Source organism: Taudactylus pleione, unplaced genomic scaffold, assembly GCF_031769625.1.
Source record: "Taudactylus pleione unplaced genomic scaffold, aTauple2 ptg000667l, whole genome shotgun sequence".
NCBI classification, from domain to species: Eukaryota; Metazoa; Chordata; class Amphibia; order Anura; family Myobatrachidae; genus Taudactylus; species Taudactylus pleione.
The window spans coordinates 3152987-3178938 of record NW_028285069.1 but is presented as its reverse complement, the minus strand read 5'-3'; positions in this window follow the sequence as shown (position 1 = coordinate 3178938).

The window sequence follows — 25952 nt, the reverse complement described above, 5'->3', positions numbered from 1 at the left end:
ACATTCTAACATGTCAACATGTTATCAGTGTCTTTATGGTCAGCCAACATTTATGACCAGGTCGACATATCATACCACATCTCTTTATTCAATAAGTGCACTTATGGGCCAGTGCTGAACTAGAAACACGCAAATGCGTTCTGTGCATGCACAGGGAAGAGGCCGCACGCATATGTACAAATGCAGATTGGCTCCAATGTGACACGTGCGCCTTCTTGCAACTGGAGTGGTGTGTCGAAGCTGGATTATTGGCTGAGACAAGATCAGTTTAAAATTGAATCGCAGCGACACCATCTTGCGACTGGCCGCAAGACGCCATTTTGCGAAATGGCCGCCTAAGCGCCATTTTAGATAAACTCACATTTTAGTACATGTGGCGATAATACCATTAGCATCATGCGAATGCATCTGTGACCATTACCATATGTTACGGCGATTCACTAAAAGCCTTTTTCATTACTTTACGTATTATAAAGGATATATTCCAGAAATGGCTTTAAAGTATTGCGTTAAGCAAGTGGCCAGGTGACAACTGGCTTGTGTAGATAAGCTTCCTGCATAGTGTTTGTTCACTACGGGTGGTCTGGCTAGAATAAATATGCAAGCTTCCTGCAATGACACAGGAAAGGTGGGAGGGCCTGCTGACAGGACATGTAGAACTATCTGGCCCAGCATGCTAAAATGTTAGAGACAAATGCACTCATCGTCATACACACATTAAATATGTCTTTATATCAAACCCCGAATACTCACACATTTCATATTCACATATAAGGTTCCATAAGCATCAAAATGTATGATCCAAATTGGTTAAGTTAGTTTAAATGCTGAGAAATAAAGGTTTTTGATAACTAAGGTATTATACATGATAAGCAAGGTGTGTTTGGTCTTGTTCTGATGCGTACGTTTTTTACAGCATCCCGGTGTTATCGGTGGAGAGATCGCATCATGCAAACTCAAGTTACGGATCACAGAACTTACAAGCAACAAAATGTTTAGCTGTTGGAATGTTACAGGAGGTGTTATTAGAAAGATTCCCCTGCTGTTAGAGGCAGGGGGAGTCTATTTGAACCAGCCTGTTAAATGTTCTGTAACATATGCTTCTCCTCTGGGAACCAATGACATCAGCAGGAAATTTCCCCTTTGTCCTGTTTTAGTCTGGGGGGGATAAATATGTGTGCCCGAATACTGGTTTTTTAGTCCATGCTGAAGGTTGTATGAGCTGAGGGTCTCTAGTCTGAGGTCTATCTCTGGGTCCGGAGGCGCAGCGTATGTATACTGTACTTGGGTCTGTAATATTTCCTTTTACGCCTAAATTGTGTATGTAACAATTGCGTGTAACTGACTGTACTTTTACCTGAATAATACTTGTGTGTTGGAACCACAGATTCCACTCCTGTCTTTATTTGCGGTCAGACTGTGTACGCAAATTAGCGTTATTCTTAGAGGTTTATAGGAAGGATATTTAGAAGGTATAGGCAGGGGTATATAAAGGTTCTGATCCAGTTTCGTTAGTTGGGGGCTCGTAAAGAAGTCACTTACCTGCTCACACGGTACATACGGTCATCGATATTTCAGCAAAGGGTGGAGTGGCCACATGCAGGGTTTGCCTGCAACCGCTTTGTGCTGAAAGATCGCTATCCGTCTCCGTGTGAATTAAGGAAGCTGACTAGAATCCAGGGACAAGAGAGGAAAAAGTTTGTTTTCCTCTGTTGATAGAACCTTGCGTTTAGAGGGGTGCCACAGTATTGCGTACGCGCCTAAAACGCATTTTTGCGTACGCAGTTAAAAAGTCATTATATGGTTGTGTGGTAGTCACATTAATGTGTATGCAGCTGGTCGCACAACAGCGTATACGTACTTCCGGTTCTGCTGCCACGTGTTTGAACAAAGCCATTGAGGTTTACCTTTTTTTTTCTATTACCAATATCTGGGTTAAACGTGTATTTTTCTGCGCAGGAAAAAAGTGTGTAACAGTGAATATTTGTTGAACAAAGTTAAGGGTACCGTATGATCCTTAAGGGCTAGGTGCAAGGGTTAGCCTAGTCGCTCGGTAAGCAGCTTTACCGTTCTATACACAGTAGCAGGTATACATGTTGTCTTTGTTGTATAGAGGTGCGTGAGAGTAGCCGACATATAAACTCTCATAGGTTTGGAAGTTACCTTACTAAAACTTATCTGGGTGTGGAAGTTGCCTGTTTCAAATCTTATCTAGGTGTGGAAGTGGCCTTACTAAATCTTATGCAGGTGTGTGGGCGCCGCCGACTTAAATCGTCCACAGGTAAGTGAAAGTGTCTTGATTGTCTTTCACCAGTTTAAATTTTTATTGAAAAGCGTAGGAGTTGTCTCAGAATGGGAGCCACGCAAACAGTAGAGATGTTAGGCAATGATGTGCTGCTAATGGAGGCTCCGATTGCATCAGCCCGTTGTATTATGCATACTAAGTACGGTACTTATGCAATAAGGTATTGTGATTTATGGTTTAATATGACGAGGAAGAGTGTTAGACCGTTTCCCAGAATTGGTAGTTTTGATAAAAATGTGTTAGACAATGTCCAGGATCACATCAGTATGGTGTGATCCCGAGAGAAAAATATTAAGTATTTTGAATGTTTAAAACTATGGCAGCATGAAGGGGATGCTTGGCTTAAAAATGTGCAAACGATGCAAACTAGCATTGCAAGCGTATTGCCAGAAAATACATCCGCGACGCTGAGTTGCAATACGGGCGGGCCGCAAATTGGCGCGCACGTGCGGCAAGGTAGCGTCATGGATAGTATTGCCAGCAGTTCACGCTCACCTCCCCCACCTTATGTGGATGGAGGTGCAAGTACAGTTACAAAAAAAACCCATAAAAATTTAACAAGCAACTTGTACCCTCTCTTAAGTAACCAAAAAGAAAATGTTCATGATGTGGATGATGAGCCTATTGTAATGTCTGCCATTTCCCATGCTGTGCAAATGATAGATGCTGCATCACCACAATCACGGGTGGTGCTGCCATCTCCATCGGTAACAGCAAGGGAAGTGTTAATACACTCTGCACCCATTGAGGAAGTTGTTAATACCATATGTAGCAGCAGCAGATTAAACCCCCAGCCAGGTAACCAGGTCAGAGGTAGCAACGCTGCCGGTCTGCATCCCATTCGGACAAATAACTGTCCCGAATGGAAATGCGGATGCAAACGGTGTAGTGCCCACTAGGGAAGTAGTAATGCATTGTCCATGGACAAGAGCAGAACTAAATTCCATCATAAATGATTTCCCTGATCCAAAAAAGGAATTAGCCAAATGTCAAAGATTTTTGAGAAATTTGGGTAGTTCTCATGAGCCCACTAATAAAGATTGGCGTGTGGTGTTAAGGGCCTGTCTGCCACGCAATACCGACGTGACAAAATTTATCACGGACTGTGTATTGGATGGCGACGTTCCCTTAACAGACCAAGTAAACCAAGGCAACATTTCCCGCATTGTGACTCAATTGGGTGTATATTTTCCAGTAGTAGTTAACTGGAACAAAATCTTCACAATCAAACAAAAGGAGAGTGAAACTGCAGAAGACTATTGCGACCGGGCTCTGCAGGCTATCACCCAGTACACTGGGATAGAAGATATTAAAGATAGCACTCACCACAGGGGAATGATAGTCACGGTACTCATGGACGGTCTGAAAGACGATTTAAAGATTCGGGTTCAGACCTCACAACCTGGCTGGAGGGGACTCACAATAGATAACCTCATAAAGTCTGCCATAGAACATAATAAAAAAATCACAAAGAAGAGAGAGACCCAGAGCGAAAAACTAATGGCTGTCAGTATCCAAGCTCTGGAAGGAATGACAATAACATCACAGCCAACCGACACACCTGCACCCACACACACACATGCACCTGAACAATTACACGTCCTCACCAATCCCACACCACAGCAAACACATCCTTACACCACATATCATACACAACCACAGGTCCCATACTCATATCCCCCACAATATCCTTGCCCTCCCTATCCTTACCCATACCCACCACCTTTCCCTCTTGCTCAAATCCCACAACAATCTTTTCATCCACCCCATTCAAAATTATGTTTTAACTGTCACCAAGTGGGACACGTAAGTAAGTACTGCAAAGTGAAGAACACCACACAGGAACACGAGTTTCCCATGGGTTCATAGGTAACCCCAGTATCTTCTCCCAGGCCTTATATGACTGTTTACAATCTTTTCAACCTGCCAATGTATCTGTTCTAATGTAAAATGTGGACGATTTATTGTTGTATTTTAGATCATGTTTAAATGATATTAAACGGTTGTGCTTTATCTCCCACTCATAGGCCACAAGGTTGCTAAGGATAAACGGCAGCCATGCCAGGCTAAGGTCATCTACTAGGAATATTATCCAACCCAGTGGCACAGGCATTACTTAGAACAGTAGCTATTAATAACAAGATTTAATTGCAGGAACCTGTATGCAGATACTATATCCCTAGAATTATTAAAAATGATAGGTGGACTTATTTTACAGGTGACGTTTCCAAGAACATGTGTAAGATGATTGGTAAAAACACTGAGATTATCCCAAATTGTCTTTTCCTTTATTTGCCCCCCCTTTGAGATACTGTTCAAACAGGCAGCCTCATGTGAAAATATGATAATGAGGTTACTGTGCAGGGTCTCACGAAGATGAATGAGAATAACTGAAATTGGAAGTGTTATTAACTAACATGTCTAATGCAAACTGTCATGATGTCAAAATCTGGAAGAATTTGTTATGATCCAAATTTTTTTAGCTCAGGTCGTTTGACTGATCGGTGGAAAGGTCCGTATCTGACGATACAGCATCCTCAAAGGGTGGCCGGGGAAGATACGTGGGTCCATTCCAATCACTATAGGGAGGTTAACCAACCGGTGGAGATACAAGGCAGAGACAAGGCCGATAACGTGGACCTGTCGATTGCGAGCTTGTGCCGGAAGAATTAAAAAGGTGACGGTGAGATATCTGAGCTAAAGAAATGTGTAGATCAGTGCTTCCAGCAATGGAGTGGTCTGCTGTGGTCATCCTAGTTCTTTTTCTTTCCAGAGTTTTTGTCATGATGATCTGTTTGGGGATACTCAGTGTCTGTGATGGGGGACCGATAAAGGAGATGTGAGCTGATGGCGGAGCTGATGGAGTGGAGTCAGGAGGAGTGAAAATCCAATCAGGGGAATTTCTGAACAATTTTAGTATTGTAATTGTTATGTTATTTGGGAAAAATACTTCCAGAAGTTATGACCCTCACACATGTTGAAATGTTGGTAATACATAAAAACACACCGTCACCATATCTTCACACACAATCTGAACACAGAGGCAAGAGAAATATGATACCTGGTGATATGCATAAAGCCGCTCAGTTAATCAGTGCAACAACTGGCTTCCAAGTTTTAGTCGCCCTGGATCCCACTAGGATTGTTAGGGGTACATTAAATTTTAGATATATCCAGGAACTTGCTAAATTAATAGATAATATCACCGAGATGTACGATGACACATTCAGGTACACAGGGAGAGTATTGCAAGCGTACAAGAAAGAACTAGTGCAACACAGGCTAGTGTTGAATTATTTAACTGCTGTTACTGGAGGGTATTGCGTAACATTAGCCACCCAATTTGGAGTAAAATGTTGCACTTATGTCACCCATGATACCAGCGACCCTAAGGAGATGATAGACCAGAAGATGGATGAGATTCTGCAGCTAAAGTGGGAATTTCGTAAGAACCATAACGCATCAGTGGCTGAAGCAGGGGAAAAGATAGAAGGATGGGTGTCATGGCTGAACCCAGTGAAATGGTTCTCAGGTCTAGGGGAATGGGTCCAGGAAGTGATCGCCAGCATAGGCAAATTCTTGATCCTTATACTGATTGTCATCATAGTAATTGGCATATGCGTCCGGTGTGTTCCTATTGTGTTGAAGTGTGGAAAAAGTAAAAATAGAGTAAAACGAAAGAATGAAATGATAGTGGCCAGTATGAATACCGAGGTAGACACAGAACTGCATTACAACCCTGAGCTAGGAAGTACCATCATTTAATGTATTATATTTAGACATGCATAGAATGTATTATTGAAATGTTATTTATAGAACACCTCAGACAATGTAAAGTCTCAATTCCCCTTCAAGACTGCTATTATAAGACTGGTGCATTCCCACACCTGTCACATGATCTTCCAAGATCCGCGGTGTGCGTATAATAGTAGTTTTATGTTCCCACCCAGAGACACATTATTGATGGGTTAAGAACCATCTTGTGCCATCCCATAATAACAGTAAATAATATGTAAATGTAAGCCTAAATTAAATTTTAATAGCAGATTGGGATAGCATGTTGTTCGCTATCAAAGGGTGGACTGTCGAAGCTGGATTATTGGCTGAGACAAGATCAGTTTAAAATTGAATCGCAGCGACACCATCTTGCGACTGGCTGCAAGACGCCATTTTGCAAAATGGCCACCTAAGCACCATTTTAGATAAACTCACATTTTAGTACATGTGGCGATAATACCATTAGCATCATGCGAATGCATCTGTGACCATTACCATATGTTACGGTGATTCACTAAAAGCCTATTTCATTACTTTACGTATTATAAAGGATATATTCCAGAAATGGCTTTAAAGTTGCGTTAAGCAAGTGGCCAGGTGACAACTGGCTTGTGTAGATAAGCTTCCTGCATAGTGTTTGTTCACTACGGGTGGTCTGGCTAGAATAAATAAGCAAGCTTCCTGCAATGACACCAGGAAAGGTGGGAGGGCCTGCTGACAGGACATGTAGAACTATCTGGCCCAGCATGCTAAAATGTTAGAGACAAATGTACTCATCTTCATACACACATTAAATATGTCTTTATATCAAACCCCGAATACTCACACATTTCATATTCACACATAAGGTTCCATAAGCATCAAAATGTATGATCCAAATTGGTTAAGTTAGTTTAAATGCTGAGAAATAAAGGTTTTTGATAACTAAGGTATTATACATGATAAGCAAGGTGTGTTTGGTCTTGTTCTGATGCGTACGTTTTTTACAGCATCCCGGTGTTATCGGTGGAGAGATCGCATCATGCAAACTCAAGTTACGGATCACAGAACTTACAAGCAACAAAATGTTTAGCTGTTGGAATGTTACAGGAGGCGGTATTGGAAAGATTCCCCTGCTGTTAGAGGCAGGGAGAGTCTATTTGAACCAGCCTGTTAAATGTGCTGTAACATATGCTTCTCCTCTGGGAACCAATGACATCAGCAGGAAATTTCCCCTTTGTCCTGTTTTAGTCTGGGGGGGGATAAATATGTGTCGCCCGAATACTGGTTTTTTAGTCCATGCTGAAGGTCGTATGAACTGAGGGTCTCTACTCTGAGGTCTATCTCTGGGTCCGGAGGCGCAGCGTATGTATGCTGTACTTGGGTCTGTAATATATCCTTTCATGCCTAAATTGTGTATGTATCAATTGCGTGTAACTGACTGTACTTTTACCTGAATAATACTTGTGCGTTGGAACCACATATTCCACTCCTGTCTTTATTTGCGGTCAGACTGCGTACGCAAATTAGCGTTATTCTTAGAGGTTTATAGGAAGGATATTTAGAAGGTATAGGCAGGGGTATATAAAGGTTCTGATCCAGTTTCGTTAGGTGGGATAGGGGACGGAAGGGGCGGTCTATCATAATCAGCACAGTGAGTGCTTATACTGGAAACTGCAAACAGATGCAGACCTGCAGAGAGACACATTTATATACGCCTGTCAGTAGTCGTATCAAGGCAGGTTCCCCAGGGCTGGCAGAAATGCGTGCTGATGATGATGGTCACCAGAACTAGCTAATGTAGTTAGTTCTGATTGGCTTAATGCAGATTCACCTTTGAAGCTAATAGATGCTCTGATTGGTGACTGGCCAGTGTTATACACCGGAGTGAAAGATACTGTATGTATTTTGTGGCTCACAGTATTCTGATTGGTGGGTAAAGCCGACCCTTCACCAATCAGAGTTACAGATGCCCACGCAACAGTCCCTGCACTCTGACTGGCACAGTAAATGACCAGCTCTAGAAACCGATCAATGTTGAAAGCCATCTAGCGGGCATTTACAGTTTAAAGGCCCAGCAGATCTCAGCACTGCCTGTTCAGGGCACAAGAGAAATGTGGGGTCTGCGTTATAAATCCACCACAGATATGGGGGGTCTGCATTCCAAATCCACCACCAACAGCTACAATTAGTTGATCAATTTGTGCATCACATGAGCTATGGATCTGTCACAGAGCAATGGTGGTGGTGATATACCTTATCTTCATATTATATATAAAAAGGCTTTTTCAGCATAATTTGAACTTTTGTACTTTTTAATAAAGTGATCATCAGCAGGGCATCGTGTCCATTTCCCATTGAAGTGCATCTGTATCAAACTGTAACCGCATGTTACAATCAACAGGTTCATCTCTGTGCCAGCCACCATCCGATGAGTCGCCTCCCAGGGGGCCACTTAAATTTCTTTCTACTGTCATTTTTAGAAAAGGCTGGAGCCTCGTGAAACCTGTTACATCTTCCTATTTGCTTCCAGCGAAAAGCAGCAGGTTATGTCTATTCTGCACCGTATAATGAATATTCTCACAGCTACGCCTGTAACTCTGTTTGCAAAGTTAATAAACTTCATAAATAATGTAACAGATGCTGGGACTCAGAGACAAGGATAAACCCCATTGTACAGCTCTGCTTTATTGTAAGTTTAGTGTCTGAGGGTGATTATGTTTAATTAAAAGTTTAAACTCCAGTCCTGTTCTAAAACAAAAGTGTGGGTTTTTAATTTACCGGAAAACTTTTGGATGCAAAGAAGAAACTTTCTTTGGAATATTTCTAAACTACAGACCACAGGACTGATGCTGAGTTAGGGTGTAAATGACGCCATTATGCAGTGCCCACTGTAGTAGTGCTCATTATTCAGTGCCCCCTGTAGTAGTGCTCATTATGCAGTGCCCCCTGTAGTTGTGCCCACTGCTGTGATGTCCAACGCAGGGCTGGATGAAGGGTGACATGGAACTGGGACTGAAAAGGGTTTAGAGCCTATTGTGAGAAGCAGAGGAGGTGTGGCTAGTGCTATGGGTGTGGCCAGTGCCATATGGGTGTGACCAGTGCTGTGGGTGTGAGTAGTGCTGTGTGGGTGTGGCCAGTGTTGTGGGTGTGGCCAGTACCCATATGGGTGTGACCAGTGCTGTGGGTGTGGCCAGTGCTGGTTGGGTGTGGCCAGTGTTGTGGGTGTGGCCAGTGCCATGTGGGTTTGTACAGCCCCTACACTACCAGCCCCAATGTCTCCCTTAATATGTAAAATTATATACATTCACTCATTTGTAAGGAAAATACAAATTTAAATTCATATAATTTATTGCCCATCATGCCGTCAGCTGGTCAATATCATTCTGTCATAATGATGGGCCTATGTAATATTTAAAACGGGTTGTAGTCACATCCGCCCCATTGATAATTTGACCCTTGTGCAACACCTGCGATACCCACCGATGTACCTCACATCCTGCGGGGATTGATAAATGAGAATCCCTGCTGTAAATCCAGCTAAAGCTTCCACTTGATCAAGTGACCCCTAAATGACACAGATTGTACAGAACATACCAATGCAGCTAAAATATAGTTTTTAATTGTGATTTCAAAACAAAAAATTAAACTGTTGCTTTCAATACAAACATACAGTACAGTATACTTTCCTTCAGACCCTTTGTGCTGTCTCTGTATTTTTGGATCACCAGCTCTCAAGGTCAGGATTATACAGATCCCATCTGCAGATCCCAGATTTATACTGTCTCCTGTCTTCTCTTGAACAGGCAGAGACCTTGTTTCTAACCGTTACAGGAAGAAAGTACCCATCAGAACAAAAGACAATAATAGGGCAAGTTGATGAATAGGGAGGGCACGGAATCCTGATTCCTCTCTCTGTGACAGTGGCGGTGCCCCCCGGGGGACAGGATGAATCTGCTGTAGCTCACGAGAGTTATACTACACCCTGTCCTCAGCAATTGTAATCTCTGTCTCAGTCATTACAGCAAATATTCTTGGAATAGACAAAAGTGTTTTTATAACACAATTGTAACTCAGAAAACATTTTGGGGAAATCAAGGTCAGCAATATATGAAAACGCTGTCTTAGAAATTTTATTCATGATTCAAGATGTTCAGATATTCAGTTTTCATTGTACCAATTGTATGTTTTGTTTGAATGAAAAATAAATATATTAATTTGGTGGTAGATTTTTATCCCTCTCCATCTCTCTCCAGTACCCCTCCTCCTCTCTCTCTCTCCCTCTCCATCTCTCTCCAGTACCCCTCCTCTTCTCTCTCTCTCCCTCTCTCTCCAGTTCCTCTCCTCCATCTCTCTCTCCCTCTCCCTCTCTCTCCAGGTCCCCTCCTCCATCTCTCTCTCCCCCTCTCTCTCTCACACCCTTCTTCTCTCTCTCTTCTCTCTCCCCCCCCCTTCTTCTCTCTCTCTCCCTCTCCATCTCTCTCCAGTACCCCTCCTCCTCTCTCTCTCTCTCCAGTACCCCTCCTCTTCTCTCTCTCTCCCTCTCTCTCCAGTTCCTCTCCTCCATCTCTCTCTCCCTCTCCCTCTCTCTCCAGGTCCCCTCCTCCATCTCTCTCCCCCCCTCTCTCTCTCACACCCTTCTTCTCTCTCTCTCCCACTCTCTTCTCTCTCCCCCCCCCCTTCTTCTCTCTCTCTCCCTCTCCATCTCTCTCCAGTACCCCTCCTCCTCTCTCTCTCTCCAGTACCCCTCCTCTTCTCTCTCTCTCCCTCTCTCTCCAGTTCCTCTCCTCCATCTCTCTCTCTCTCTCTCTCCAGGTCCCCTTCTCCATCTCTCTCTCCCCCTCTCTCTCTCACACCCTTCTTCTCTGTCTCTCTCTCCCACTCTCTTCTCTCTCTCCCCCCTTCTTCTCTCTCTCTCCCTCTCCCTCTCTCTCCAGGTCCCCTCCTCCATCTCTCTCTCCCCCTCTCTCTCTCACACCCTTCTTCTCTGTCTCTCTCTCCCACTCTCTTCTCTCTCTTTCCCCCCTTCTTCTCTCTCTCTCCCTCTCTCTCCAGTACCCCTCCTCCTCTCCCTCTCTCTCCAGTTCCTCTCCTCCATCTCCCTCTCCCCCTCTCTCCCCCCCTTCTTCTCTCTCTCTCCCTCTCCCTCTCTCTCCAGTTCCTCTCCTCCATCTCTCTCTCCCCCTCTCTCCCCCCTTCTCTCTCTCTCCCTCTCTCTCCAGGTCCCCTCCTCCATCTCTCTCTCCCCTCTCTCTCTCACACCCTTCTTCTTCTCTCTCTCTCTCCCACTCTCTTCTCTCTCCCCCCCCCCTCCTCCTCTCTCTCTCCCCCTCTCTCCATTACCCCCCCTCCTCCTCTCTCTCTCTCTCTCTCTCTCCAGTTCCTCTCCTCCATCTCTCTCTCCCCCTCTCTCCCCCCCTTCTTCTCTCTCTCCCCCTCTCTCCCCCCCTTCTTCTCTCTCTTTGAATAAAAATAACTGTCACTAAATTTGACAGAAACAATTTATCTTGAATAATTATAATTTTTTAGAAAATCTTCTTTCTACATAAATATGAAACAACAATGTTAAAAACAATTAACTGCTCAGTAATATTTACAATGAACGATGGTAAATTTGACAAAAAAATAAGCACATTTTCATTACTGCAATCATTGTATTATGACTGATGATAAACATATGTGAAATAGACAGGGATGACAATGCGTGAAATTCCCCCACAAAAAAAGATATTTTCAGAACTATTATAAATACAGTTTCGTATGTTTCTGGGAATCAAAAAACATACTAATAGCTTCAGATGTGTCCTCTCATCATACACTTAGCGTCATTACGGCATACGCCGAGTGACGCCAGGCGCAACTGAGATGCTCTGAGAAGTAAAGTACTGTAGGTTTCTTGAAATTTAGCATTTTATATTATATATATATATATATATATATATATACACACAGAGGAGTAGCTAGGTGTCATGGTGCCCGGAGCAAGGGTATGTTTAGGTGCCCCCCATCCCCTGTACTGAATTGGGGGCGTGGCCAACAAGTGGGGACATGTTACATTTCAAAATAAAACATTTTAAAATCCTAAATTGGTCACAGAGGGCCTGATTTACCAAGGATCTCAACTGCAAAGCTGCACGCAGGCAATCCTTGCAATAATGCAAATGCAGCAGGAGGTGTACACCCCCTGTATGACACTCCCTGTATGACACTCCCTGTATGACACTCCCTGTGTGACACCCCCTGTATGACACTCCCTGTATGACACTCCCTGTATGACACTCCCTGTGTGACACCCCCTGTATGACACCCCCTGTAATACACCCCCTGCTGCATTTGCAATCCCAGCACTGTGACCGAGGTCGCAGGAACGGATCACCATCGCAACCATCGGTGGTCAGTGGTTGCGATGGTGAATGGCGCTGGGCGACCAGCCAGCTGAGTAAGCCTCAGCTTACTCTGCCTGGCCGGCATGCGAGCCCTGAAGACTGCGTACGTCCATGCAGTCTCTGGGGTGCCCACTCCCGGAAAATGAGGCGGACACACCCTGTTTCCGGGAACGGCAGCCGACCCTGCCCCTGCATTACCCCTTAAATGCCTCTGCCTGTCAATCAGGCAAAGGCATTCAAGGGTCTGCGTGCGATTAAGCAGGACCCATTCCACACACTCAGAATGGGGCCTGCACAGGCGCAGATTCCCGATAATTGTGAATCTGCGTTCAGCAGTGCATTTTTTTCATATAGTAAATACATTTTCATATAGTAAATGCATTTTTTTTATATAGTACATTTTTTATGAATGTCAGTGGCAGTGCCCCCCCCTCCCCCCTCACTGATTGTAGCAGGTTCCTGATCCCTTATATTTATTATTGCACCCATCAGTGACCTGTTAATTATATATCAGTGGGCCACTGATAATTATATATAATTATCAGTGGCCTACTGATATATAATCAACTGGACACTGACTGATGGGTGCAATAATAAATATAAGGTATGGGGACCTGCTACAATCAGAGGGGGGGGCACTGTCATTGACTTTACTCCCCCTCACTGACCGCCCCTATAAATGATATGGTACATACTAGCCTGCCTAAGGCTATAAACAAAATGCAGCCAGACCCAGAGAGACAGAAGGTTTTTTTGTTCCCGGTGGGGTGCTCTGCGACACCTCCCGGGCAGCTCCTCTCTCCACACTCCCTTCTCTAGACTATCTCCCCGCCTGACGTCATTCTGCGCTCCTGACCCGAGTGGTGCTTGTGACGTCTGTAGGTGCCACGCGGTGCCAGTCAGGCTGCGGCGCGCCCTCTATGCTTCTCGGCACCTGGAGCTTCCGCTCCACCGGAGCCACCCTTCCCCTACGCATATATATATACCTTCTGACAGTGTCCTAAGACGCAGTATTGGATCATCTGTGAGACCATCGGCCGCCTGAGTAACCCTGAGGTCACTCAGATTTCTTTTCTCACAACTATGCAGCGAGACCAGAAGTCTGAATTGGAAGACGCACACACTGGCCTTGGCAAAACCGGACAACAGGGCCAGCATCGCACCCACCCCAAATGGCCGCAGCCTATCAGTGTTGTGGGCGTGTATAAAAAGGTCAGTGTGATTCCGAGTCCTGCGTACGGGGAAGCCTGCTTCTCTTAGCATGGGGGGCACATGCGCAGAATAGTACCTGCGCATGTGCAGGTGCCCCCATATCGAAGATGTACGCAAACTGTCAAGTTGAGGCCCCCAGTGTACTAGAGCTGTTGGACTGCGAATTTAACTGTACTGGAGTTAGTTAGACTGCCGGCATCCCGAAAGTTAGTAGCGGAGTTGGGAGGAGGGTTAGGGTTAGGCACTGGGGGAGGGTTAGGTTTAGAGTGTGGGGAGGGGGAGGTTAGGTTTAGGCACTAGGGGGAGGGTTATGTTTAGAGTGCGGGGAAGGGGAGGTTAGGTTTAGGCACTAGGGGGAGGACTAGGGTTAGAGTGCGGGGAGGGGGAGGTTAGGTTTAGGCACTAGGGGGAGGGCTAGGGTTAGAGTGCGGGGAGGGGGAGGTTAGGTTTAGGCAATAGGGGGAGTGTTAGGTTTAGAGTGCGGGGAGGGAGAGGTTAGGTTTAGGCACTAGGGGGAGGGTTAGGTTTAGGCACTAGGGGGAGGGTAAGATTTAGAGTGCGGGGAGTGGGAGGGGGAGGTTAGGTTTAGGCACTAGGGGGAGGGTAAGATTTAGAGTGCGGGGAGTGGGAGGGGGAGGTTAGGTTTAGGCACTAGGGGGGGAAGTTAGGTTTAGGCACTAGGGGGGGAAGTTAGGTTTAGGCACCGGTGAGAGAGGGTTAGGGAGAGGGGGAATGGTTAGGATACTGACCGCAGGTGTCGGTATCCTAACCCTGTTGGGATGCTGGCGTCGGGATTTTGACGTCCGGGATCCAGAGTGTTGGCATCCTGTACCCATCCCATCAGTCGCATCTATGTGGCTGCACAGCTGCTTTACATGCGCTTCTGGAATAGCTGTCATCGCTAGCGGCGTGCATGTGTACCAATCCGATACCTGGCACAAGAGATCTCTCAGAAGTTACACAGATCTCTGCTCATGATCAACATAGCATAACCTGTAATGCCCAAGGGTGTCGAGAGGGGGGCAGGATGGGAATGGCCAGAAGGAGAGCGATCACACTGATCGCGTTCCCTCCCGGATTTGCCCCTGGCTGTGAGGCACACTGCGCCCTCCTGCGGAGTGCACAAATACTATTTATTTTTTTAAGGATGCATGGCCATGCCTACTTATATTAGGCCACATCCCCCCATTTTACCCGGGCTCAGCAAACTTCACTACGGCCCTGGCGAAGCCACCTACGGTCGGGATAGTCATCAGTGGGCAGTCCATCGTTCATCATGGATGGCACAAAACCATCTATGGTGAATCATTTGATGGTTTGCAACACTCGATTGCCACCACTGCTGACTGGCATGGTAGCCCCCCTATAGTTGTCGATACTACAGTCGGATATGTTCAGCTAAAACATTTAAAAATACATTTTTATGGCTCAGCGTTTGTAAAAATAAAATCAAACTGAATCTAATGCACTTAAAAAGGCAAAGTTTTTTTTTAAAAAGCAGGAGCATTGATGAATGTTATGGATCCCCTCACCCCGCCGACGGGCGAGCAGGCAAATCACCGATCAGATTACAAGCCTCATGCACAGCGATGAAAATGTCCTCGTTCAATAAAACGCAGGAGAGATGCACATTTCTATTTTCACACATGAAACACCATGGTGCATATTCAATTGGGAGTAAGGTTTAGCGAGGAAGAAAACCTTGAACCCAATTTTGGATTACCGCGCGTATGCGCGCTCCTGATGACCCTGGTATCCAATTTGAAAAAAGTGGTCACAGGGTTTTCAGCGCTGAAAACCCTGTACCGCGTAATTTTTTAAATTACACTTACTTGCCCGGGGGTCTCTGCGGTTCCTGGTGGCCTCCACTCCATCTTATTACTGGGGAGGGGGCTGCTGGTAGCCCCGGGGGCTGCCGCGAGGCACAAGGGCTGCTCGGAGATGTACAGTAGTTCACCCAGCGCCCAGTATGGGGGGGGGGATACTTACATTGGACACACACACACCGGGGGTCATACACACTCACTCATAAACACAAACACACACTGACATACTCACCGCTGCTGCAGGAGACCGGGTCCCGACACTGGATGCAGAAGACAGCACTTCGGAAAGTGAGTATTACTGACTAATTAAGCTAATTGGAAACTTCCAATTGCTTAATTAGTCATTGGGGAGGGGAGGGGGGGCGTTGGGGTCCCAGAGCAGTTCCTGACATTTTTTCCTTAAATTGTGGAAAAATTGGTCGTGCTCTGGAGGTGCGCGGAATAAAACCTCCCGGCGCTCAAAAAATCAAAAACCCAGCTTCTGCACCTGCAGGAAAACCCCACAGGTGCTGGATTTTTGCTATTCTTGCCCCCAATTGAATATGCCCCATTAATGAGCTTTTCTTTGAAGTGGGAACAGTAGATGCATCGCAGCCACCTTCCTATAGGCTGGGAGGGCACGGAATACACAGAGCAGCCGAGGCTGCTGAAATCATTACATGATGCCTAGACTTATAAAGAATCCACAGAAACACAACCATGATGCGAGTGTACATTATTCCGCCACTAACATGTCCACAAAGGATTTTCTTCCCTGTGAAAGTCAGAATTTTTTTAACATTGTAAATAAATCTAATTTTTTTATGCAAAATTTGTTTTGGAGAAAAAAAAAGACCCTGTGCATTATAGTACCAAAGGTGCGTACAGTATTTTATAAATGCAAATGAATCAATCTAATACAATGCTGTTTTGTGTTTTGGGATAAAAGTTCCCATTTTCAATATCCTACATCCTGTAGTGGAGGAACCATTGTGATTAATTGGAGAGTGATAAACTATCAACCAATCAGTACTATGGAGACCCTGGGCGGGATGTACTAAACGGAAAACGCGGTAAAAACCCTGTTTCCGGGGTTTTACCGCATTTTTCATATGTATTATCAGCTGGCCGCCGGGTCTCCGATTCGGAGGGTTACGCCAGCTTTTGCTGGCGTTACCCTATAGAAGCCTATGGGCTTCTACCGCATCGCGCTGCAAGGAGGGATCCGATCGGATCCCTCCCAGCATGCCCCGCGGCTGCCGCGTCACACTGCACATGCGCAGATGGACTTCCGGCGCATAAACCCGGAAGTCCACGGCACAGAGCAAATCGCAAAGGACAGCTCTTATCGGAAGAGCTGTCCTTTGCGCTACTGATCGCATATAGTAGAACATATGCGATCGGTAGGAATGCGAGGCATGGCGGGATGTACTTCGCAAGGTTAGTACATCCCGCCCCCTCCCTCCCCTCTTTTGTTATTATCATTGGTTTTTGTTGTGGAGGTAAGAACGGCTGTTTAGACAAGATGTCAGTTATTTCTTAGTTGGGTGCACTCTCCTCAGCAAATGATATATGATGATTTCATTAATGTGTAAAACCATACATGCCTACTCTCCCAGGAACTGCAGGAGGCTCACCATTTTTTGGGTAACCCCCTGCACCTCCGTAAGAGTAGGCACCTCTCCTGCATTAAGGCCCACTTCTTAGTGAAGTGGGCAAAACGGGGAGAATTTTCCTGTGAATCGGCGGTCGAGCTAGTAGGGGGAGATTAATGACTTGATTCTATAAAAATTCCATCATTTGGCCCCGCCTCCTAGTTAAATATGCTGTATTTGCGGTAATTTACAGTGAGGGGGCGGGACTTAGTGATGCAAATCATCCAGAACCGCCTCCATCACCGTCCACCTGCTTCTCCTCCACGGGCTTCTCCCGGGGAGGAAAAAAATAAAGTAGGCAAGTATGTGTGTAACATAAAGGTAAAATATGGAACAGGAGGGTGGAATGGAAGATAGGGGTCTAATCATCTTCACTTAATTTATACAAAAGCAGGTGAAAATTAACACTTTCACATACTTTTGTATAAATTAAGTGTCAGGGCCATTCATCAAGTTCCGAAAAAGCATGGTGTTACTGTACGCCATCCTCAGATGGCGTACAGCCCCCCAATAATCTTCACAGGCTGCCATTTACATAGCAGCCTCTGCAGCAAAGGATCTATTCAGATCCCTCCCTGCTGTATCTGCATAACAGCAGGAGCTGAGAGCTCCAGCTACCTCCCTCCTAAGCCTACAGGGCATCGCAGCTCTGTGTCTCCAGACTCCACACTGCCTCAGGCTCTAACTTACCTGCTCACTGAAGTTCCACCTCCCGTCCAGGCTCCACCGTGCTGCTGCGGGTAGTGAGAGTGTAATACCCCAATGGGAAAAATACAGATGGTGTGGTGCAGGTGTAACTGACGGCAATTCCTAATTCAGACCACACCCACAGAGAGACAAGGGTTCCCCAATCAGACACAGACAATGGGAGACAAAATTCCTGCAAAAGCAATCTGGATTTATTTTTAGAAACCCACAATTACTGAAATGGGTAACTGTTATAGAATGATAGGTTTGGTACAATATACACACACTAAATCACATAAATCACAATAACAAACATTGCTTTTCTAATTGACTATTCCTATACTAAATTAGCAATGTTCTTTTCAAATTAATAGAATGTCCCAATAACCTAAGACAGATGACATGTCCTTTATGACCCAGGTTACGGGTAACTCCTTGTGCACACGTTGGGGCCCTTAAAGCGTATTTACAACTGAACGGCAAGCAGCCAGGGGCGTTTCTAGAGAGGAGGGGGCCCGTGTGCAGTCTACGACATGGGCCCCCTCCTCTCCGCCCGGCGGCCGGCACTGATCTGTGCGCGGCCAGCGCCGGAGTTATAGACTCAGTGTGCCCAGAGTCTATAATGTATGCACAGTTCACCGTGAAAATGGCAGCGGCGGCCATTTTCCCTGTACTGCGCATGCGCAAACGACGGGAAAATGGCAGCCGTGGCCATTTTCCAGTCGTTTTACAGCGCTGGACCCCCGCGCCGACGTGGAACTCCGGAGAGGTAAGTAATATGGGTGGGGCCCATGTTCCCCACACACCCTGCACCCATTATAGATACGCCCCTGCAAGCAGCAATGTTGCAGTGTCTCTATATCACACAGAAGTTGTGTGTAAGAATGGATTCCTCTCACCAAATCCGAGGACCAAAATTAGGATGCGACTTTCTCTTCAAAAGGTAGCCACAGTGAACAATTGGACAGGACTCTCAGCATGGCTTACTACGTAGCACTATAAGTCCCAGCCACTCTTCTATTTTTTTTCTCTGTCTGTTACTACAGCTGTTTATCACTGTGCAATAGCGTCCCCTCAGCTCTCCTCTCACCTCAGCTCCCACAGTCACTGGCCTGACACTGGTCGTGTCACCTGCTGCTCCTGACTTCTTCAGCAGCTGCAGAGACTGCTGGGATATGTCTGCCAATGTAATGCCAAGTCAGACGTAAGAATTCACATAGTGGGGTATTACAAGAGGAAACAGGAGAAAGGATTCAGGGAGTGGGGGGGGGGAGAGGACATGGCAGACACCTGGGAAAGGATGCAGGGGGACAGGACACAACAGCATGGGTGAATGGAGGGTGGGAGAAGAGGTGACACAGAGGACACTCAGGAGAGGATGGTGGCGGGTAGACACAGCAGCACTGATGGGATGATGCAGGGGTGGGAATTACACACAGCAGCTGGGTTAGTGGGGGGCGCAGGCAGTATTGGGGTGGGGAGGGGCTGCAACTGTGGGGGTGGGGGGGGTGGGCACTGACACCGGCGGCGACGGGGATATACAAGTGTAGGGGTAAATGTATCACTTTTCCGAAAAGCTGACTTCGCGAAAATAGCAGCTTTTCGGAAGTGATACTTTTGTTAATAAGACATGATGGAGGCCTCCAAACAGTTTTTTAAACTTGCAGTGATAATAATTATGTAATGAATGATGAATAGACCCCTCAAGCAGTCATTAAATCCATGGAATGTTCATTCTACCAAAGTACAATGTGCCAGGTAAACGTTGCATGTAGATAAGACAAACATTGGGTAAATCTAAAAAGCGACTGACAAGATACTGACTGAATCAATCGTTCTGCATGTTGGTCATTCTGCTCATGAAGGTACCAGACGAGGCAGCCATTTTAAGCACACTGCACAGCCTGTGGTGCAACGTTAATGAAAGGGAAGTACTGCCCATAACAAATAACTGGAGCTGATAAGGCGTTTGCCCTTCGTGAGGTCAGACATGGCATAGAACAAGCAGAAGATGCTATTCCGGGAACATTTACCACAACTGTCAGTGCCACTACTTGGTCTTGTTGCCCGTCCATTTTCTTTTTAACAGTCCTGTGTTTCTGTGTATAAATGTTTCTGCTGTGAGATTTCATCCTAATAATCTATTCCGTTGCTGAGCACCACTATCCCGGGCTCCGATGTGGTAATTACTGACGGTGATCTGCCCGACCTGACTTGCGTCTTTTGTGGGTTATGAACCTCTGTCACCTGCCTGGCTTCATTGTGACCACATTCTACGGCTTCTGTCATCTGCAGTTCTCTTATAATAAAATCACAATGTTCCACAAACAAAATGTCATAATATTATTTTTTATTATCATTATTTTTTCCTCTCCCAGTTTAATTACTTTTTTGTTCTGGTAACTGTTCTGCTGCATAAGTTTCAATTTACTGAAGGAGAGCTTTAAAATAATTTTAAATCATTAACAACATACAGTATCTAGCAAAGTACCGGTATGTCATCTTCTCATCATAAGGGAATATTTATCAATTATTGGGTTTCACACCTAATAATTGCAATGTCTTATCACCGTTATTAACATTCACCAGGATGTAGTAATATACTCATGCAGGGATAGTGGCTCCAAAATGGGCAAGTACCTGTGATGTGCTAGGAGTGAAGTGACTGGATTAGCGGTCACTTCATTCCCCCTATCAGGACCCTGCAGCACTACTAAGCATGTGCAGACTACTGACCACGCATGTGCTTCGGCCATTGCAGGGAGGATTCCAGTTGAACTCTCTCTGAGCAGGTTTTTGTGGAATGTAGCCCATAATCTGTTGAAAATAGTGTGTGTACTGTTGGGGGTAGTATGGAGTAATCAATGGCGTATCTAGGGCGAGGGAACATGCCTGGGTGCCGTGGAGGGCCAACATGGAGGAGTGGTGGTGCTGTCAGCCTGGGCAGCGTACCTTGCGGAGTGTTCTCTGCTGGACATCCCGCCGGGTGTTTACTAATCATCGATGGTTTATGGCCGATGGCGAATGCTTTTGCTTCATCGGGGAGAAGCAGATGGTTTCCCTCCATCGATGTCTATAAGCATAACTGAATGTTTTTGTTTTTTTACAGGGTGCCGGGACTTGGAGCATAGCACTGGCCCCCGCGAAGCCCTGCCCCCAGGTTCTGATTGGCCCATGGGTTAGTCGGTTACAAAACAGGGATGACCACCGGTTTGTGAAACCATCGATGGTCACCGTTTGAATAGTTTGTATCCATCGATGGATACTTGCTATTTTGCCATCGATGGTAACACCACCGATGGCCATCCCTATTTACTGGTGTCACTCTGTCTGGCGGCAGCTGCCTCCCCGACCTCCGACACCATGGTCCGGCTTCTCCTCCGCCCGTCCCTCCCGTAACTCATGCCGTCCGACGGGCATCCTTGTCCTCAGGTCCTAACGGCTCCTTTGCGGCACGGCGTATGTGATGTCATGCGTCACCTGATCTCCTCTCTGCCCTGGACTCACACTCTCTCTCTCCTCCCGGTCTCTCTCTCTCCCTGGTCTCTGTCTCTCTCCTCCCGGTCTCTCTTTTCCCCCGGTCTCTGTCTCTCTCCTCCCGGTCTATCTCTCTGCCCCTGATCACTTTCTCTCTGACCCAGGTCTCTTTCTCTCCCTGGTCTCTCAGGGGGGGCACCATTTTCTTTTTTGCCCTGGACGCCATCAACCCTAGTTACGCCTCTGGGAGTAATAGTGCAAACCAGCGGATCTTCTCATCACAAGGCAGCCCGATGCTGAACCAGTGGAGTGGTTTATTCAGCAGTAATCTGGATGTACAGCCATACTCACAGTTTAGTATGTAACAGACTCTCAGCATGGAGCGGAGCTTGTGCGGAATGTACAGGCACCAGCCGGTGACTGTACTAGGGTAGCAGTGCAGGATACAAGCGGTGACAACCAGTATGTATTGCAATAATGGCAGGGATCCACTGTGGCACTCTTAACACAGTGACAAGAGGGCGCCACACAGCAGTAGACAAAATAGCGGCCATCTTGGTTAGGGTATGAAGCCTCCCAGACTGAACCAATATGGAAACTGAGCAGTGGCGTTCTCCAGGTTTCAGCATAGGCTACATTAGCTAACAACACCTTCAGATGACAACTTTGCAGCCCCCATAGGTTATTATGGGGGCTGCGTCTGCTGTAGGAAATGGAGGGACCACAGCTGATAAAACAGTTATTTTCAGGGGATATCCTGCAAATAATAATTGATACATAGGCCACAAATGTTGAATGATAAATACGCTCTTTAAAGTACTATTGAAAATAGCTGTAACTTCCCAGCAGTTAAATGTCCCAGAAAATAATTTTCAATATGCTGGCAAGAACGGTGTGATTTAATTTATTCTTTCCTGTAGCTTTCTGTCAGACGATTATTACTCCTGTAACAAATATACAGCATATTTCATGTATTATTTTGCATGAACAGTAGCTCACTAGCATTATGTTTCCTTTGTAGCTTGTTCATCCCTCTACGGCAAGGGTGGGGAACCTTTTTTCTGCAGAGGGCCATTTTGATATATATGACATTATTTGCGGTCCTGGTGCAAGCCATGCCCCTCCGTGTGATGTCACACAGGGGCGGGACCACAGTCTCCGGTGATTACAGCAATGCGAGGAACATCCTGAGGATGCTCCGGGGAGCTGTAAGGGCAGTGGTGTGACCGTCTGAAGTGTCCTAAGGACGCTCCAGGTGGCACTACTGCATAGATTCTGGCTGCAGGGTGTCATTCTAGGCCAGATGAGGCTAGCAGAGAAAAGCTCAGAGGGCCAGACCAATTGATTCCGAGGGCCTTATACAGCCCCCGGGCCTGAAGTTCCCCATCCCTGCTCTACAGCTTCCGTCGTCAGGAAATTCTATTTTGGAATTTGTAATCAGAATGCACTGATGTACAGCAGCGAGAGTCATAGACGGTCAGTGTAGAGAAACAAGCTGCAGTCTGTCAGGTGCACAGCAAGTTTTTTTTTTGCCTGGGCCCCATCCACCCAAAAACATGGAGTCGGAGGGTACACAGAAGATAGTGAGGAAATACAGCACAGTGCCAGCATCTTTGCCATATTACACTGAGCGATATGCGCCCTATTTGCAAACAGAGCACCGGAAATATGGCGTGAGCAGTCATTAGGTCATGATTGTATGGCCTGTGTGCACCACAGCCCCCATCCATTACACATGCTCCATAGAGCAGTACCTGCGTTAGTAGTAATGTTGTCCTTGTAATACTACAGGAAAGAATGGCAGCACATGATACATACAGGGAAAGATGAAAAGTACTGCTCCACAGTATCAAAACTATCATGGGTGCAAGGCATGTAGCCACTACCGTGCCAGGATGTCAGTGGTGTCCTTCCAGTCTGAGGGCCCTTCTCCCACCTAATGCCCCACCCTTGAGGCCAGAGCGGCTTTGCCAGACCCTACAGCAAAATGTGATCTGCCCCTGCCCCTGCTGCTGGAGAAATCAAGCCCTGATGCAGATAAAAGACGATGGATTTAAAGCAGCAACTGTTTTAAATGCTAAGACAGCCTGGTTTAGCATTTATTTCTATTGCCTTTTTAATTTTTCTTTTTTTAAAGCCGTTGATCATTGAAGGTATCGACAAAATGACTGACAGTATATATACCCTGGAAAGTCAAATAGGAATCCTTGACAACTACTAAATGCAGCTAATCTAGGGACGACCATCAATGGCAGAGAGGCAGCAATGATTTGTATCTGTTATATTTGTGAAGTGCCGATATATGAACCGGTACACAGCTGAACAACACAATTTTTTTGTCCATTCGTACAGGAAAAGTTGATAAAGGTTCATAATGGCACGTAACACACAGACGCCATGGATGTGGACGCCTCAGTACATGACACCACTGTCATAAGCAGGAACACCTACTGACCAGCAGTGGAGGCTCTAGAGGTGGAGCTGTAGAGAAGCCCAAAATTCGAATAGGGGAACCACACCAACTGCCACCACAACTGGCTCCCATATGTGAATTCTGGACTGCGCTGCGGACTAGGGAGGTGAAGAGCTGGCCTACACTTCGCGCATGCATGAACAGCTGGCCTGGATGCTAATGGCGGACACTTTCAACACTTGCTATGACTTCCTCATGTTTCTCATAGCTCAAGCTATGTCTGTGTCACATGTCACTAAATGACGTCAATTACTTTAAGAGCTATAAGAAGAACTTTGGGCCAATAGCGAGTGAAACACCCTGTATGACATAATGACGTTTGTTGTGAAGGATATAGGACATGAGGTGCCTGTACATAGCTGTCTACAGCAAAGAGAAACCAGACATATTAGATAAGCGTCTAACGTTCGGATACAGCACAAGTAGTTTCTTACAAGATACCAGAAGTCAGATGAGACAATGGAGCAGTGGCCAAGTCATCTAAAGCTGGCCACACATCTAAAGATTATCTGTCCAACCAGCCAACTAGCTGATCGGTTGGAATGACAATCTGGTAAGGTATGGAAGCAAATGACAATCAGCAATTTGCTCCTAAATGCTGGAAAATGGACAATATTTGTTTTGTTTGAACAAATAGTTTAGATCAAACATTTAACAAACATGTCTGACGACCATTATCATCTGTTTTCTGGCATTTAGGAGTAAATTGCTGATCATCATTTACTCCCATTCCTTACCAGATTTTCATTCCAACCAATCAACAAGTTGGCTGGTTGGATGTAAATTGGTCTAGTGTGTGGCCAGCTTAAGACAGATTGCACAGAGCTGAACGCTCTGCAGTTACGCAGTCACTGTGATCAGAGCCACCCCTAGGCATAGGCATTATAAGCAAATGCCTAGGGGCGACTCAGGAATCCCAGGGGCATCCGATGGCTCTGCAGCATCATACCTGCACCTCCCGCTCTCTGCTTCCCCCCCGCGCCGGAACCATTGCTCCCTGACAGACGACAATTACTGTGTGTAAATGACTTGAGGAGCCTGCTAGTGCTGGGGCTGACTGTAGGGGGAGCTGCAGCAAAAGCGCGCAGCCCCTCTAAGGCAGGTCTCCTATCATTCATCCTGCTGCAGCTCCTCAGGGCTAGCTGCTGGTGCCGGGTGACACCTGTCACATGCTGAGTTCTTCTCCTTCCCCAGCGCTCTGGATCTGCAAGTGAGTACCAGTGTGTAGTGCCAGCGGGGGTGGGAGGTGCCTGTGGGAGATGACTTTTACATCTGTTGTATGTATTTGGCTCAGGCTGGCTGTATTTGAAAGAGGTGTATGTGTGTGCCTGTGTAGGCCTTGTCAGCGTGGGTGCGTCTGTGTCAGCGTGTGTGCGTCCGTGTCAGCGTGTGTGCGTCCGTGTCAGCGTGGGTGCGTCTGTGTCAGCGTGGGTGTGTCTGTGTCAGCTTGTGTGCGTCTGTGTCAGCGTGGGTGCGTCCGTGTCAGCGTGTGTGCGTCCGAGTCAGCGTGGGTGCGTCCGTGTCAGCGGGTGTGCGTCCGAGTCAGCGTGGGTGCGTCTGTGTCAGCGTGGGTGCGTCTGTGTCAGCGTGGGTGCGTCCGTGTCAGCTTGTGTGCGTCTGTCAGTGTGGGTGCGTCTGTGTCAGTGTCGGTGCGTCTGTGTCGGTGCGCCTGTGTCAGCGTGGGTGCGTATGTGTCTGCGTGTGTGCGTCTGTGTCAGCGTGGGTGTGTATATGTCTGCGTGGGTGTGTCTGTGTCAGCATGGGTGCACCTGTGTCAGCATGTGTATCTGTGTGAGCATGTGTGCGTATATGTCAGCGTGGGTGTATCTGTGTCAGCGTGTGTATCTGTGTCAGCGTCAGCGTGTGTATCTGTGTCAGCGTGTGTGTGTATATGTCAGCGTGTGTGTATCTGTGTCAGCGCGGGTGCGTATATGTCAGCGTGTGTGCGTATATGTCAGCGTGTGTATCTGTGTCAGCTTGTGTGCGTCTGTGTCAGCGTGGGTGCGTCTGTGTCAGCTTGTGTGCGTCTGTGTCAGCGTGGGTGCATCTGTGTCAGCGTGGGTGCGTCCGTGTCAGCTTGTGTGCGTCTGTCAGCGTGGGTGCGTCTGTGTCAGTGTCGGTGCGCCTGTGTCTGCGTGTGTGCGTCTGTGTCAGCGTGGGTGTGTATATGTCTGCGTGGGTGTGTCTGTGTCAGCA